The sequence below is a fragment of the Neovison vison genome, chromosome 6 (assembly GCF_020171115.1).
Source record: "Neovison vison isolate M4711 chromosome 6, ASM_NN_V1, whole genome shotgun sequence".
Classification (NCBI taxonomy): Eukaryota; Metazoa; Chordata; class Mammalia; order Carnivora; family Mustelidae; genus Neogale; species Neogale vison.
In genome coordinates this window covers 102,822,319-102,836,403 of record NC_058096.1, presented here as the reverse complement: position 1 = coordinate 102,836,403, position 14,085 = coordinate 102,822,319, and the positions used below count along the sequence as shown (strand labels likewise).

At 40.8% G+C, this 14,085-nt stretch overlaps 1 protein-coding gene across 2 annotated transcripts in view; it reads left to right on the top strand.

Moving 5' to 3' along the window:
* The first annotated feature begins 455 nt into the window (after positions 1–455).
* The window catches only part of GNB4 (G protein subunit beta 4), a 58,074-nt gene continuing 44,444 nt past the window's right edge, over positions 456–14,085 (top strand). The window contains exon 1 of one of the 2 annotated variants that reach the window (XM_044251829.1): positions 456–585. The gene's annotated coding sequence lies outside the window, so the exon portion shown is untranslated. Of the gene's footprint in view, positions 586–920; positions 977–14,085 lie in introns of those variants that run through there. The other variant, XM_044251830.1, reaches the window with a different exon arrangement.

The window sequence follows — 14,085 nt, the reverse complement described above, 5'->3', positions numbered from 1 at the left end:
TTTACTTTCTTAAACGTAGAATTCCAGACTGTTAAACCTAAACGGGAGGGGTCTTCTACCTCAGCCCCCCATCCTGCCCACGAGCAAACTGAGGGTTCTGCGGTGCCAGGAAGGAAACCGGCCACACCACTTGGACGCTCTGAAGTGTGCTCTTGCGTCCAGGCGCCACAACGACAAGAAAACGAAACTGCCTGGGAATTAATGTTTTTCTTCTTCTTCTAGCAGGAAACGAGACAGAAAATAGGAAGCAGAAGCTGCGCGCGACGCCCGCCGCCGCCTTCGCCCCCTGTCCCCCCGCCCGGGCGGCGCGCGCTCCAGGGAGCGCGCGCGCTCGCGCCGCGTCCCCATCGGGCCCGCGCGCCTCGTGCCTCGAGCATCGCGCCTCGAGCCACGTCCCCGCCCCGGCCCCGGCGCGCCGCGGAGTTGGCTGCTGGGCGGCGCGGGCCTGGGTGTGGCCGGCGGATCTCGGTGGCGCTCGTCGCGGCGGTGCGCTTCGCTCTGCACGCCGGCTCCGCGCCCGAGGAGCTGCTGAGCTCCCCGCGGACTCAGGCAGCGGCCGGTCGACGCGGACCTGAGTCCCTCCAGGTAGGCGGCGATCGCACGCGCCGCGGCTAGTCGGAGCGCCCCGCGGGGGGGGATCCCGGGCTTCCCGCAGGGGGCGTGGGGCGCCTCGGGGCCGCCCCGCCAGAACCCCGCCCGGTGGTGGCGTGGGGCTGGCGGGGTCGGGCGAGCCGGGTGGCGGAGTCTGCCCGGGAGGGACGGGACGGGCGCGCCTTGGTCGCGCTGCGCTCTCGCGCGGGGGTCAGCCGCTCGGCCGCCGCCTCGGGCACTTCCTGGGCGGCTCGGACTGCTCGCTCTGGGAAGCGAGGGGGCGGCCTGTAGTCCCTCGGCCTCCACACCCCCAGGTCGGTCCGTACGCCCCGAGGCCTCCCGGGGGGACTCAGAGCGCGAGCTGGTGGTTGCCCCGAAAATAGCGGTTAGTCGGGACTGCCCAGAAGGGTTATTGGGTGGAGAGCTCTGGGAAAGCTCATAAAAGTTTTCCGCTGAGTGCTAAAAATGAGTCTAGCGGTTTCGTGTTAAATTTGTTTTGGAAATGATTGTGTCCAGTATTGGGGGTGGGTGGGTGGGTAATGGATTTTGAGTTCTTGTATATTCTGTACATGATAAAATGTTTTTCCTTTTCTTTCCACATTCTTTCTCTGCTTCTAAACACTGCTTCAAAAATGATTGCCTTCTACTTTGGTATTTATTGCCATACGGTAAGGGAAGACTGAGTTTCCAAAAGTTTAAAAACAGACTTTCATTTGTTTATAGAAACGATGCTTTGTTATTTTGCATCTCTCTCTCGGTCTCTGTCTCTCTTCCCTTTTCTCCCACTCCTTCCCTTTCTCTTTTGGTAGAGGATGTGGATGCATCTTTTTCTCTTTCAGCTCCGCGTGTAGATTAGCTCCGTGCTGGGAAGTTTTCTTAAGACATTTGAGATTTAATTGTTGATGAGAACGCTGTATTTTCATTCCTTTTTAGTGTTGCAAACTGAGACTGTGACCCTGGAGTAGAGCTTCTAGAACTTACAGCACACACTGCTTATTTAAGATGAAAGGAAAGTCTTTTCTAGTTGTGGAGGAAAAGGACGGTTTGGATACATAAAATTGTATGCTTTGAGTTTCTTTGCCATTATACATTTTAAGACTCGTTCGTGTGGGACTTTTGGGTTATTACCCATCTGTGGCTCTGAAAGTTTATTGTGTATTTCAGTATTTGGCTCAAGATCATTTTAAGATTTTCCGTATTGTAGATGAATCTGAAACCGAAATAGAAGCTTTTATAATACTGTTTTATTGAACGTGGTTAACTGTCTTGTGTATACACATTTGTAAAATTATAAAATTGGTTAACATGGCTTGCAGTACATTCAGGTGCATGTCTGTGAGCCATAAGCGTTGTTTAGGAGGCTATTCTTGAGTCATTGGTCTTTGTTAACTTGTAGAATTTCTTCTTTTGTAATTTTCCCCGGCTTTGTTGAGATATAATTGACACATAACATGGCGTAAGTTTAAAGCATAAAGTTTAACGTGATGACTTGATATTCATATACATTGAATAATGATGACCAAAGTAAGATTAGTTAACACGCTGATCACCTGTGTGTGCCAGTGGCTGTATTTAGCCACTGTCAAGTATAGAATACAGTGTTGTTAACAGTAGTAACCATGCTGTACCTTATATCCCCAGAGTGTACTCTCTCGTAACTGGAGGTTTGTGCCATTTGATCAACATCTCCCTAGAATTGTTTCTTTTAAGTCATTGGTGCTTTAGTATGTCAGCACATATTTTTACACTTTAAAAATAGATTCTAGGACATTTTGAAAATTGAGAATTAGAACAAAATATCGGACATTTTTTTTTTCCATTACCAAGTACTGCCTGAGATGGTGTGAGTTCTGGGAGTTTTTTGGGGGGTGTTACTAAAGTACACTTTGTTACTAATTCTTTACCTTGCTGACTGGTTTAACCTGCATTTGTTCTAGGAACTAATTATTAGACATTTGTTCTGGGCCAGGGGTGATGCTGTACATTATTCTATTTATGTCTTATATGGACTTGACAAAGTAGGCATTATCCAGTTCTACAGGTGAGGAAACTGTGCGAATTCTTAAATGACTTTCCTGTGGTTCAGTTCACTCAATTGGGATTCAAGTCCAGACCTCTCTGAACCTGAAGTCCACCTTCTTGCCTCTGTGCCACAGTGATTTCTTGCCAGGACATGAGGAATGACCCTCAGTTACTCGTTAGCACATTTGTAAACTTTCCAAGACATGCCAGAGATGTGGATTTGTTTTTCCAGTGTGATTGTTACCATGCGGCTGTGTTAATTGTACACAGATCTTTGAGTCAGCCATTCTCTCACCTCTCTGTTTCTGGTTCAACGCCTGGCTCAGAGTTCAAGACCTCCCTCTTCCCAGGGCAGATTTTCTCCTGCTGACATTAATAGGTAGTGAAAACTTGATTATCCTTCCAAAATAATGATCCCATTTTAATGTGGGTTTTCTAGAGCTATACATACAACTATTTTGGAAGGTTATAAACAATATGGCAGTCTCTTTTTGAATATGAGAACCCTCTGATATTCCTCAAATTAAACCAGAAGATATTTCTTTTGAAGAATTTATTTACTGACAGAAAGAGAGAGAGAGAGAGCACGAGAGCATGTCCGCGCACAAGCATGGGGAGCTGTATTTAGAGGGAGACGGAGAAGCAAATTACCTCCTGAGCAAGGAGCCCAAGGCCATACTCGATCCCAGGAACCTGACCTGTGTGGAAGGCAGAGGCTTAACCAACTGAGCCACCCAGAAGCTCCTTTGTCTCCCATCTTAAAATTCTTTTCTTGATCTACTATTCTGCCCTGTGTCTCCTTCTCCACACTGAGAAAGCATTTTTTTTTGAGAAAATGTAATTTTTTTGATAGAATAAAAATAAATGCAGGAGAGGATAACCAGAAACTAGTAAGTTACTTACAGGGGGTGGGTAGGAACTTAGTAGAAGGCATAGTGGAGGGAATGGCACTGCTGTGACTAGATCTTTTTGTATAGTTTTGGAAACTTGTTTATGTTTTACATGTTCAAAAATAAAATTAACAAGGTTGAAATAAAAAAACATCCAAAATTGAATACAAACAGCAACAAAGGAACCAACTATGTTTCAATGAATAACATGAACTCTCTGAAGAAAAGAAAAATCCAAGTAAGTTTTTAATACAGTACTTTGACTATCTACCTTAAATGTAAAGATAGAAAGGACTGCAAAAATAAGAAATCTTGACCCCTGTGTGGTAGAGATATAGCAACTCTTGAACTATTTTGTATGTATCATAGAAATAAGCAAATGAGTAAATTCATTGATATTTTTTGAGGTAGAGTTTTTACTGTGGGAAAAGGGAAATAAAGATGAAATGGACAAAGGCAGTGAAGCATCTCTGGTGTTCCATTGGATTTAGAGTTACATTTTCTAGCTCTGTCTGATGGAAAGGTCTAGAAGCAATGATACCCTAGTAGCAGTAAGCACAAATAGTGCCCAGGTCTAAATGGCTGACTCCAGGGACGCCTGGGTGGCTCAGTTGGTTAAGCAGCTGCCTTCGGCTCAGGTCATGATCCCAGCATCCTGGGATCGAGTCCCACATCGGGCTCCTTGCTCGGCAGGGAGCCTGCTTCTCCCTCTGACTCTGCCTGCCACTCTGTCTGCCTGTGCTCACTCTCTCTCCCTCTCTCTCTGACAAATAAATAAATAAAATCTTTAAAAAAAAAAAAATGGCTGACTCCAGGGCTGGGGCAGAAATAGCAGAAGATTAGCCTAGAATACAGGGCAAGGAAGTATTCCCCAAAATGGTGGTGGTACATCAAAAAGACATAGGGACTAGCTTAAACAGCCAAATCTGGGAAAATTTGAGCCTCAAAATGAATAATGATAATAATGAGTTATAACCCATTGAATAAAGTAAGAATCCACAAGTTCATAATAAGTAAAGGAAAAGGAGAAAGCATTCTCAAGTAGACTGCCAATAAAAATGTAGAAGGAGTAATAGAATTAGAAAACTGACTGGCTTGCAACAATTATGGTCTTGTTGGTTCACACCAGCATTACTAATGGAGAAAACTGGATGGGGAGAAGGGTACTAATACAGTTTCCAGTGGTCTCTCCAGAGATTAATGACCAATGGGGAAAAGGAGTACTTCACAGTGAAGAAATCTGGCAGACACCATCTCAACCAACTGATCAAAGTTAACATCACCAGTAGTGGGATAAATAGGTTCCTCTTGGCGTACCTGGGTGGCTCAGTTGGTTAAGCGTCTGCCTTCAGCTCAGGTCCTGATCCTGAGGTTCTGGGATGGAGCTCCGTGTATGCTCTCTGCCCAGCAGGAAGTCTGCTGCTTCCTCTCTCCCCTGATCAAGCTTGCTCACGCTCGCTCTCTCCCCCCTCAGATAAATAAATAAAATCTTAAAACACGTTCCTTTTGATGTGCTTAATTGGGGACATCATTACTTTTCTGTGGTTTTTCTAAAATGCATAACCAAAATCTACATAGAGGAACAATTGAGGGACCTTAATTGAGGGCATTTGGGTGGCTCAGTTGGTTTAGCATCTGCTTTCAGCGCAGGTCATGATCCCAGGGTCCTGGAATGGAGTCCCCTGTTGGCTCCCTGCCCAGGGCGTGTACGCTGCTTCTCCCTTTCCTCTGGCCCTTTCCTCTGCTTGTTTGCGAGCACGAGTGCATGTGCTCCTGTATTTTCTCGCTCGCTGTCTCATGCATGCTCGCGCTCTCGTTCAAATAAATAAAATCTTTGAAAAAGTGCTAAAAATTAAATAAAGGAAGTTAAGAGCTCTGACAAAGTGCAGTGCATAATCCTGGATTGGATCTTGGATCAGAAAATCTAACAGACCTAATAGCATTATCAGGACATTGGCAGAATTTGAGTATGTAATGAATATTAAATAATAGTACTGCATCAATGTTAAGTTTCCTGAATTTGGTCATTGTACTGTGGATGAGTAAGACAATGTCCTTGTTCTTAGAAAGATACACAGTGAATTATTAGATGGTAAATGGTCAGAATATAGTAAATGGTCAGAATATCTTCAATTTAACTCTCAAATGGACAAGCAATAATTATAGAATGAAAAGAGAATGATAAAGCAAATGTGGCAAACATTAACAATTAGTGAATAAGTGAAAGGTCTAAGAGTATTTTTCACCATACTGCTTTTTTCTTTTTTTATACTACTTTTTTCAACTATAAGTCTGAAATTTTAAAAAATGAAATGTTATAAGTAAAACCTCAAAAAATAATAAAGCTACTTTGTGTCCAAAAACAACAACAGAAATCTTGGGAAGAGTCCATGTAGGCTTATCTATTCCTCAGCTCCCCATCTCTCCTCTTCTAAACCCACTACAGAGTGATTTATCCTTCCTGTGCTGTAAAAAATGATTCTTCTCATGGTCACCAGTGACATCAGTCTTGCCACATTAGGTCTCTTGGTCACCTTTAACACGGGTGGTAGAGAACTCCTTCTGCTGAAACAGTTTTCCCTTGGCTTCTGGGACATGGACTCTTGATTTTCATCCTGCTTCACTGGTGGTAGCTTCTACTCCTCAGAAAATGGTGTTATCCTCCATCCAGTTGCTTAGGCTGACAGTGAAAGTTAATCTGAATTCTCCTGTTTCACTCATCCTGCATTTGGTCCCTCATTGTCAACTGTGATGGCTCCTAACTTACTGTCATTCCGATTTTGGCTGTTTTTTATTGTTTGTACTGCCGCTACCTTTGTGTCAAACCACCATCTTCCTGGGACTGGACTGCAGCAGTAGCTCCTAACTGATCTTTCAGCTTCCAGTCTTAGGCAGCAGAACCCATTACTGTTAGATAAAATCTGAAGTTTTTACTGTGGTCAGGAGGCCCGCATGATTACATGGTTGGTCTTCTGCCCACCCCTGTGTAATCTCTTCTGCTTTGCTCACTACCCTCCAGTCTCACTATCCTCTCTGCTGTTAATTCAGTATCCCAGGTTAGTTTCTGCCTCAGGACCTTTGGATTTCCTGTTCATTCTTCCTGGAATGCCCTTCTCCCATTTAAAGCATGGCTCATTGAATCATTTCATTCAGGCATTACATATTAATTTGTTTAAAAATAGCCTGCCTTGTCACTAACTTCTTACAGGTTTTTTTCTCCCACAGAGTCCTTATCTGTACTTGAAATTGTTGATTTATGTGCTTTATTATCTGTCTCCTAGACAGATACAGATTAAAGCTCCACGACAACAGGGCCTTTTGTTTGTTTTATTTACAGCTGAATCCCTAGAGCCTGGAATGTGTCTGGCATGTAGTTGGAACTCAGATATTTGTTGAATGAATGAATGAATGCGTGAATTAATATTTGCCACCTTTTCTGCTGTATTTTGTCTAATACTGTTTCCAGTGGGGAAGGCTGTCTCAGAGAATCCTATAACGGTAGTGCTTTTGAAGTTTCTTGGTTGATACTACTAAAGCTTCTTGGGAAGCTAACAAGTTGGTAATTTTCCCAGCTTCATCTTCCTTTTGTCTGCCCTCTGGTGGAGGTAATACTGATAAGCAGCCAGATGAGTATAGTGGGTCACTAGGAAGAAACAAAAAGGGAGGAACCTTGACCACAAACTGGGTAATTAACTTTTAAATTACAGAGGTTAAAAAATCGTAATTTTTGGTAAGCCTCTAAATTGACCATATTAATATAGGAAAGAATGACAAGAAAAAGGACAATAGTTAAAGAGAGATCTGGTTTAGGATTTTTTTTTTTTTTTTTTAAAAAGAACATTTAGCTCCAGAGTGTTTTGGTTATCTAAAATAATTCCTGCTTAAGTATACTTCTTTCTCTGAAAATAATTTTTTAAAGATTTTATTTATTTATCTGACAGAGAGCAAGCAAGCACAAGCAGGAGGAGGGGCAGAGGGAGAGGGAGAAGCAGACTTCCCACTGAGCAGGGAGCCCAAAATGGGAATTGATCCCAGAACCCTGGGATCATGACCTGAGCTGATGGCAGATGCTAAACCGACTGAGCCACCCAGGCACCCCTCTCTTAAAATATTTTTAAATATTTTTCCATTTTTAGTTCACAGACACCTTTTTCTAAACTACTGTTTCGGTTAATCTTTTGATTTTTCCTTATCAGTTAACATATGCCATCGGGAAAGCCAGTATCCAGACTGCAACAGTGGGGTAATAGAGGAGCACTCTTCATTATTATTCTACCTGACAGCCTTCCTACTGTCCTAGGGATGGCATAGGTACCAAAAAAGTTCCTTTGGTGCAATAGTGATGAACAAAAAAATACTTGCTAAGTTAACAATATATGTTCCAATCCCATTTTTTCAGTGTGCATTATAGAGAGCCTTCTAGAATTGCTCAAAGCTATATTTACTTAATTTGTTTTGCAATAGCAGTCATATTAAATGATTTTAATGTGCATGTACTACTGACTTGCTAAAATAATTTAAGTTTCTCTTAATGTCCATCTTTAATATTTAAGGCAGTACACAGCTTAATGTAACCCCTTCTCTAACCCAGTTTTGGCTTTAGCAGGGTTGTTTCCTGTGCTGTTTGGTTATTACCAAGAACACTTAGTATATACCCTGCTGGGTAAGGGCATACTCCCAACAAAATGCTTACTGTACAGTTGGGACCCCAAAAGGGAGCATTTGCTCTGGGGGTGTCATTAGTGCTGGCATCTTTGCAAGTATTTAGAGCTCTGAGGTTCTCATCTTAACAACTATGTAATATTTCAGTGTATGGATGTATCATATCTCCTCTCCTGTTGATTTATGTTTGTAATTTTTTGTTATATAAACAGTTGAAGAGTGACGGTCCTTAAACATTTCATTTTTATTTATTCAAAAATACTATGTTTTTAGAAGTCTTAGGTTTCTTCTTCGTCTAATTTTTTAATCATTTATATATGTATTTATTAACATATAAGATATTATTTGCATCAGGGGTACAAGTCTGTGATTCATCAGTCTTACGCAATTCACAGCACTGACCATAGCACATACCCTCCCCAATGTCCATGACCCAGCCGCCTCATTCCTCCAACCCCCCTCCCCTCCAACAACCCTCAGTTTGTTTCCTGAGATTAAGAGTCTCTTATGGTTTCTCTCCCTCTCTGGTTTCATCTTGTTTCCTTTTTCTTTCCCTTCCCCTATGATCCTCTGTCTTGTTTCCAAATTTCTCATATCAGTGGGATCATATGGTAATTGTCTTTCTCTAATTGACTTACTTCACTCAGCATAATACCCTCTAACTAGTTCCATCCACGTTGTTGCAAATGATTTCACTTTTTCCACATCAAAAAGATTGCACTTTTTGATGGCCGCATAATACTCCGTGTGTGTGCGTGCGTGCATGTGCGTGCATGCACACACACTCCCCCCACATCTTCTTTATCCATCTCTTGTTCATCATCTAACTTGTAGTACATTTTTAAGTATGAAGAAATTGATAGAATCTGTACTGTGGAGGGAGAACACTACTTTGGAATAGACAAAGATGAGGATGGGGGTCCCTGGCTCAAAGGACTATTAGTTCCTGTGCTTGTGCAGAGGGATTTTTGGTAGTTTTGTTATGGTAACATGTAGCAGTGGTTTGGCTCATTTTTTTCCCTCTTCAATTTTTCTGGAGTTCCCCATGTGCACACTCTTATCCTGGAATTGTTTAAAGGGTGAAAATTGGGCTTTAGCTATTTGGTAATGTAAAATTAAAAACCCAGTAATATACCTTAAGCTGAATGAGACTGTGTTGTGTAACTGGCTTTCAACATAGATCGTACATTGTATTTAGGATAGTTAACAAGGCTTCTAGTGACCAGGTTTTTATAAAGAAATAATTTATACATTTTTTTAATATCCTAGACTTCTGTAAATTAAATTATGTACGTAGTAGAAAAATGGACGATAGCTAATTATTTAAGGATTGAAATTCATCAACAAGGGATCCTCATTATGTGTATTACTTATGAAATGGGTCTCTGGGGAAGCTGTTGTGGGAGTAGGACTAAACTTCTTGAAAAACGTGGTTTTAGGGCATCTGGCTGGCTCAGTCCAAAGAACATGAGACTCTTGATCTTGGGGTCATGAGTTTGAGCCCCACGCTGGGTGTAGAGATTACTTAAATAAACATTTAAGAAAAATGTGGTCGTCTTGCCACATGATATAAAAAGCAAAAAAAATTATTTAAAAAATTTTAAAACTTAGATATTTTCATGGTTATATGTTAATGTTTATGAGAACTAAAACTTATCAAGGAATTTCATTATTTTATTAATTATTAATGTGTGACTAGGGAAGCTTTTGGGGGAAAATTTTTTTTTTTAAGATTGTATTTATTTATTTTGACAGATAGAGATCACAAGTAGGCAGAGAGGCAGGCAGAGAGAGAGAGAGAGAGGAGGGAGCAGACTCCCCACTGAGCAGTGAGCCTGGTGTGAGGCTTGATCCCAGGACCCTGAGATCTTTTTTTTTTTTTTAAGATTTTATTTATTTGACAGAGAAATCACAAGTAGGCAGAGAGTCAGGCAGAGAGAGAGGAGGAAGCAGGCTCCCCACAGAGCAGAGAGCCCGATGTGGGGCTCGATCCCGGGACCCTGGGATCATGATCCAAACCCAAGGCAGAGGCTTTAACCCACTGAGCCACCCAGGCGCCCCCTGGGGGAAAATATTTAAAAACACACAAATATTCCTTTGTGACTTGGGCTATAAAAAAGAAGAGAAATGTTGCTATGTAAATTTCATCCATGGTTATGTGCTAGTTTTCAGTGAGGAAGCATCTTTGTAAAGTTTTTAGAGATAATGGAGATGTGTCCTGAAGGGCTAGTGAAGCATCAGGAATAATGTGTGTTTCCTCAGCGGTGCTGAAGAGCAATCTTGGTGTACATGAGAGTGAGTGCTGCTAAAACACTATTCAGGCCACCTGGGAGAGAGAAGACCCTTTGGACAGATGGCTTTTGAGAACCTTAGTGGTGGGGAAGGGAGTTGAGGATGGAGTGGAATCACAGATAGCTAGTGTGGGTTATTAGCTGTTAGTCTAAACCCAAGAAAGCAATTGTGTGGTATTTTAGTAAATGAAGTATGATCCTGAAGTGGCATTGGTGGAAAAGTGTTCATCTCAGACTGATATCACGGATGCATTTGCTTTTTAATTAGTAAAACCTCCGAAGTTTTACCTTCTGCCTAGGTGTTAATGGCTTTATGTTAGAAAGAATGAGATCTGTAGTGGGAGAAAGACGCTAAGTGATGTACTCTTATTGGTACTTAACTATTGGTAACTTTAAGATAATTGTACTTCTTAAAAAAAAGATTTTTAACTTTTTTTTAGAGCTGTGAACACATGAAGTTGTAGCTACCTTTCCATGAATATGTGACTGGCAAGTCACATTTTGTGCCATGTAGCCAAATTAACAAATAAGCTAGATCGTGATGCCTTATGAACATTATAAACCTAGAAACATTGGATGGGCACTTAACAAACATTTGTTGGATGAAATTCTGATAGCCACTGTTGTCATATTTTCATCTTTTAGTGGTGGGATTCATTTAAACATTTTTAAGATATAATCAGTAATGTGTAACAAATTTTGGTTAATTTAAGGGATTGTTTTTGGTTAAAAAAAAATACACACACAACACAAATTATGTGACTTTAAAGTGATCCAAGACTGTGTGATTTAGTGATACAGAGATGAACCATACTTGGTCCCATCAAAAAAAAAAAAAAAAAAAAATCCAAAAGATAGGGGCACCTGGGTGGCTCAGTGGGTTAAGCCGCTGCCTTCGGCTCAGGTCTTGATCTCAGGGTCCTGGGATCGAGTCCCGCATCGGGCTCTCTGCTCAGCAGGGGGCCTGCTTTTCCCTCTCTGTCTGCCTCTCTGCCTACTTGTGATCTCTCTGTCTCTGTGTCAAATAAATAAATAAAATATTTTTTTAAAAAATCCAAGAGGGGAGTTAGAGAGGAGAAGGGAGTTGGGGGAAGTTGGAAGGGGAGGTGAACCACGAGAGACTGTGGACTCTAAAAAACAATCTGAGGGGTTTGAATTGACGGGTGGGTGGGAGGTTGGGGTACCAGGTGGTGGGTATTATAGAGGGCACAGATTGCATGGAGCACTGGGTGTGGTGAAAAAATAATGAATACTGTTATGCAGAAAATAAATTTAAAAAAAAAATCCAAGAGGCAGTAATACTTGAGTGAAGTCATCTGAGAAAAGACAGTCTGAGAAAGTTAGGATTTGTAATTTATATAATCGTAATTTATTTCCTAATGTCTGAGTCACAGAGTCTTAGAAATACTAAAATTGAGGCCTCTCAGCTTAGAGAAGGTAGTTGTAGGACTAAGTAAAAGGAAATTCCCTGCCATTTTACATAGATGCCAGTGAATTCATAGAACTTTTTGTTTAAAGAGGTAGTGCAGCTGGGGCACCTGGGTGGCTCAGTGGGTTGGGCCGCTGTCTTCGGCTCAGGGCATGATCTCAGGGTCCTGGGATGGAGTCTCGAGTCGGGTTCTCTGCTCAGCGGGGAGCCTGCTTCTTCTCTCTCTCTCTCTCTCTCAGCCTGCCTCTCTGCCTACTTGTGATCTCTCTTCGTCAAATAAATAAATAAAATCTTTAAAAAAAAAAAAAGTAGTGCAGCTAAAAATATAAGCATTCTAGAAACAGTTTCAGTTTAAGGAAGATCCTTAGTATGGTAAGTGCAGTCATATTGTCATGAAACAATCGGTTTTGGTTACATAGTATTTTAAAATATGTGCTCTGTTGCAGCCCTTCTATCCTGGGATGGAGTCTCGAGTCGGGTTCTCTGCTCAGCGGGGAGCCTGCTTCTTCTCTCTCTCTCTCTCTCTCTCAGCCTGCCTCTCTGCCTACTTGTGATCTCTCTTCGTCAAATAAATAAATAAAATCTTAAAAAAAAAAAAAAGTAGTGCAGCTAAAAATATAAGCATTCTAGAAACAGTTTCAGTTTAAGGAAGATCCTTAGTATGGTAAGTGCAGTCATATTGTCATGAAACAATCGGTTTTGGTTACATAGTATTTTAAAATATGTGCTCTGTTGCAGCCCTTCTATCCCGATAACAGTAATAACTTTTCGGAAGAAGATAAACTTTTTTGATTGGGGTGGGTCGTTGTGAGTGCCTAGTGCAGGGTAGGAGTTAAAGACATGTTTGTAGTGGAGGCAATTTGGATTGACAGGTCGGGATAGTGTTCATTTCTTATATATGTTAAGACTGTTGCTAAAAATAATAGGAATAATGCAGAAAGAAAAATCCTTTTGAAATCTTTCCCAAATGTTCACTAGAAAAAAGCTAAACCTATTCACTTTAAAGCTTCCATTTTCTCTCCAGTTCTGTAGGGAGAATACACTGAAAGAATGGAAACACATGCATTCTGCATTTAGAAGAGGCACTCTGCATCTGGTTTTTATGTAGTACCTGATATTATTATAATCTTAGGTTTTGTTACTACCTTTGTCTCAAAGAGTTCTTCCCTTTTCCTTGATTTAAAGGATAATTTTATAACTTGTAATTTAAAAATTAAACCTAAAGAATTTATGATGAAACACTCAGCTTTTTATAAATGGCATAGTTTAAAAACTACAGTCATCACACATTTTATTTATAACACACAAATGTAAAAATGTGTAGGAGTGAAACAACAAAATCCATTTACTTTAAATTCCATGAATACCTTCCTTTTTTTTTTTTTTTTACTTTAATGCATGACATTTTATTGGGCCGTGGAATTTACTACCTGAGTTTAGATTTCTGCCACGATGACAAGTCCTGTTCAAAGAGAGAGCCCCTAATTCTTACCCAGAGGGTTCACCCCCAGTGGATCTGTTTATGATAACCTGGATAAAGAGCTTGTTTTCTTGTTGGTTGATTTCTGTGTGGACTGATTATGTTGTGACTTGTTAAGAAAACTAAATCACAAAGTTCTTTTTTAAAGAAAAAAATTTAGTAAGAGCTGCTTTTGGCAGTTGAGAATCTAAGTCCCTTTTTTAGTTAATTCCGGAGATACATGAAAGAGTATTGGCAGGTGTTTTCTCACGTGCTTTGCTACTTTAACAAAGATCAGTGCATTTAAGCCTTAAATTATAAAAACTTTTTTTCAAGTATCTCTCTTTTCAGGTGTCCTAGGTGTTTCCTGATAGAAGATGGCTGGTTCCTAAGATGTCCTTTCAACTCTTGAGTTTATTTAATTCTTACTTTTTTAAAGAGTAATAGCATGACCAAATACAGATTTAAAGAAGGTAGTGGCTGTCAAAAAATTCAAGTTTTTGCCGATGGATTGTTTCCCTTGAGGAAGGGGAAGATAACACCTAAAATACGTCAAGAAATTGTTAATGATTTCTTTGTAAAAACATCTTTAAGTTGTGAGTGTTTGAGAAACAGGAAATTTATATGGGGAGTGTCTGTTTTTTCTCTCTTCCCATTCTGAAGGCATTCCTCAGAAAAAAAATTGAAAAAATGTTAACGGTTCAGATATGGGAAATAATCCTGCCCTATTAAAAAAAAAAA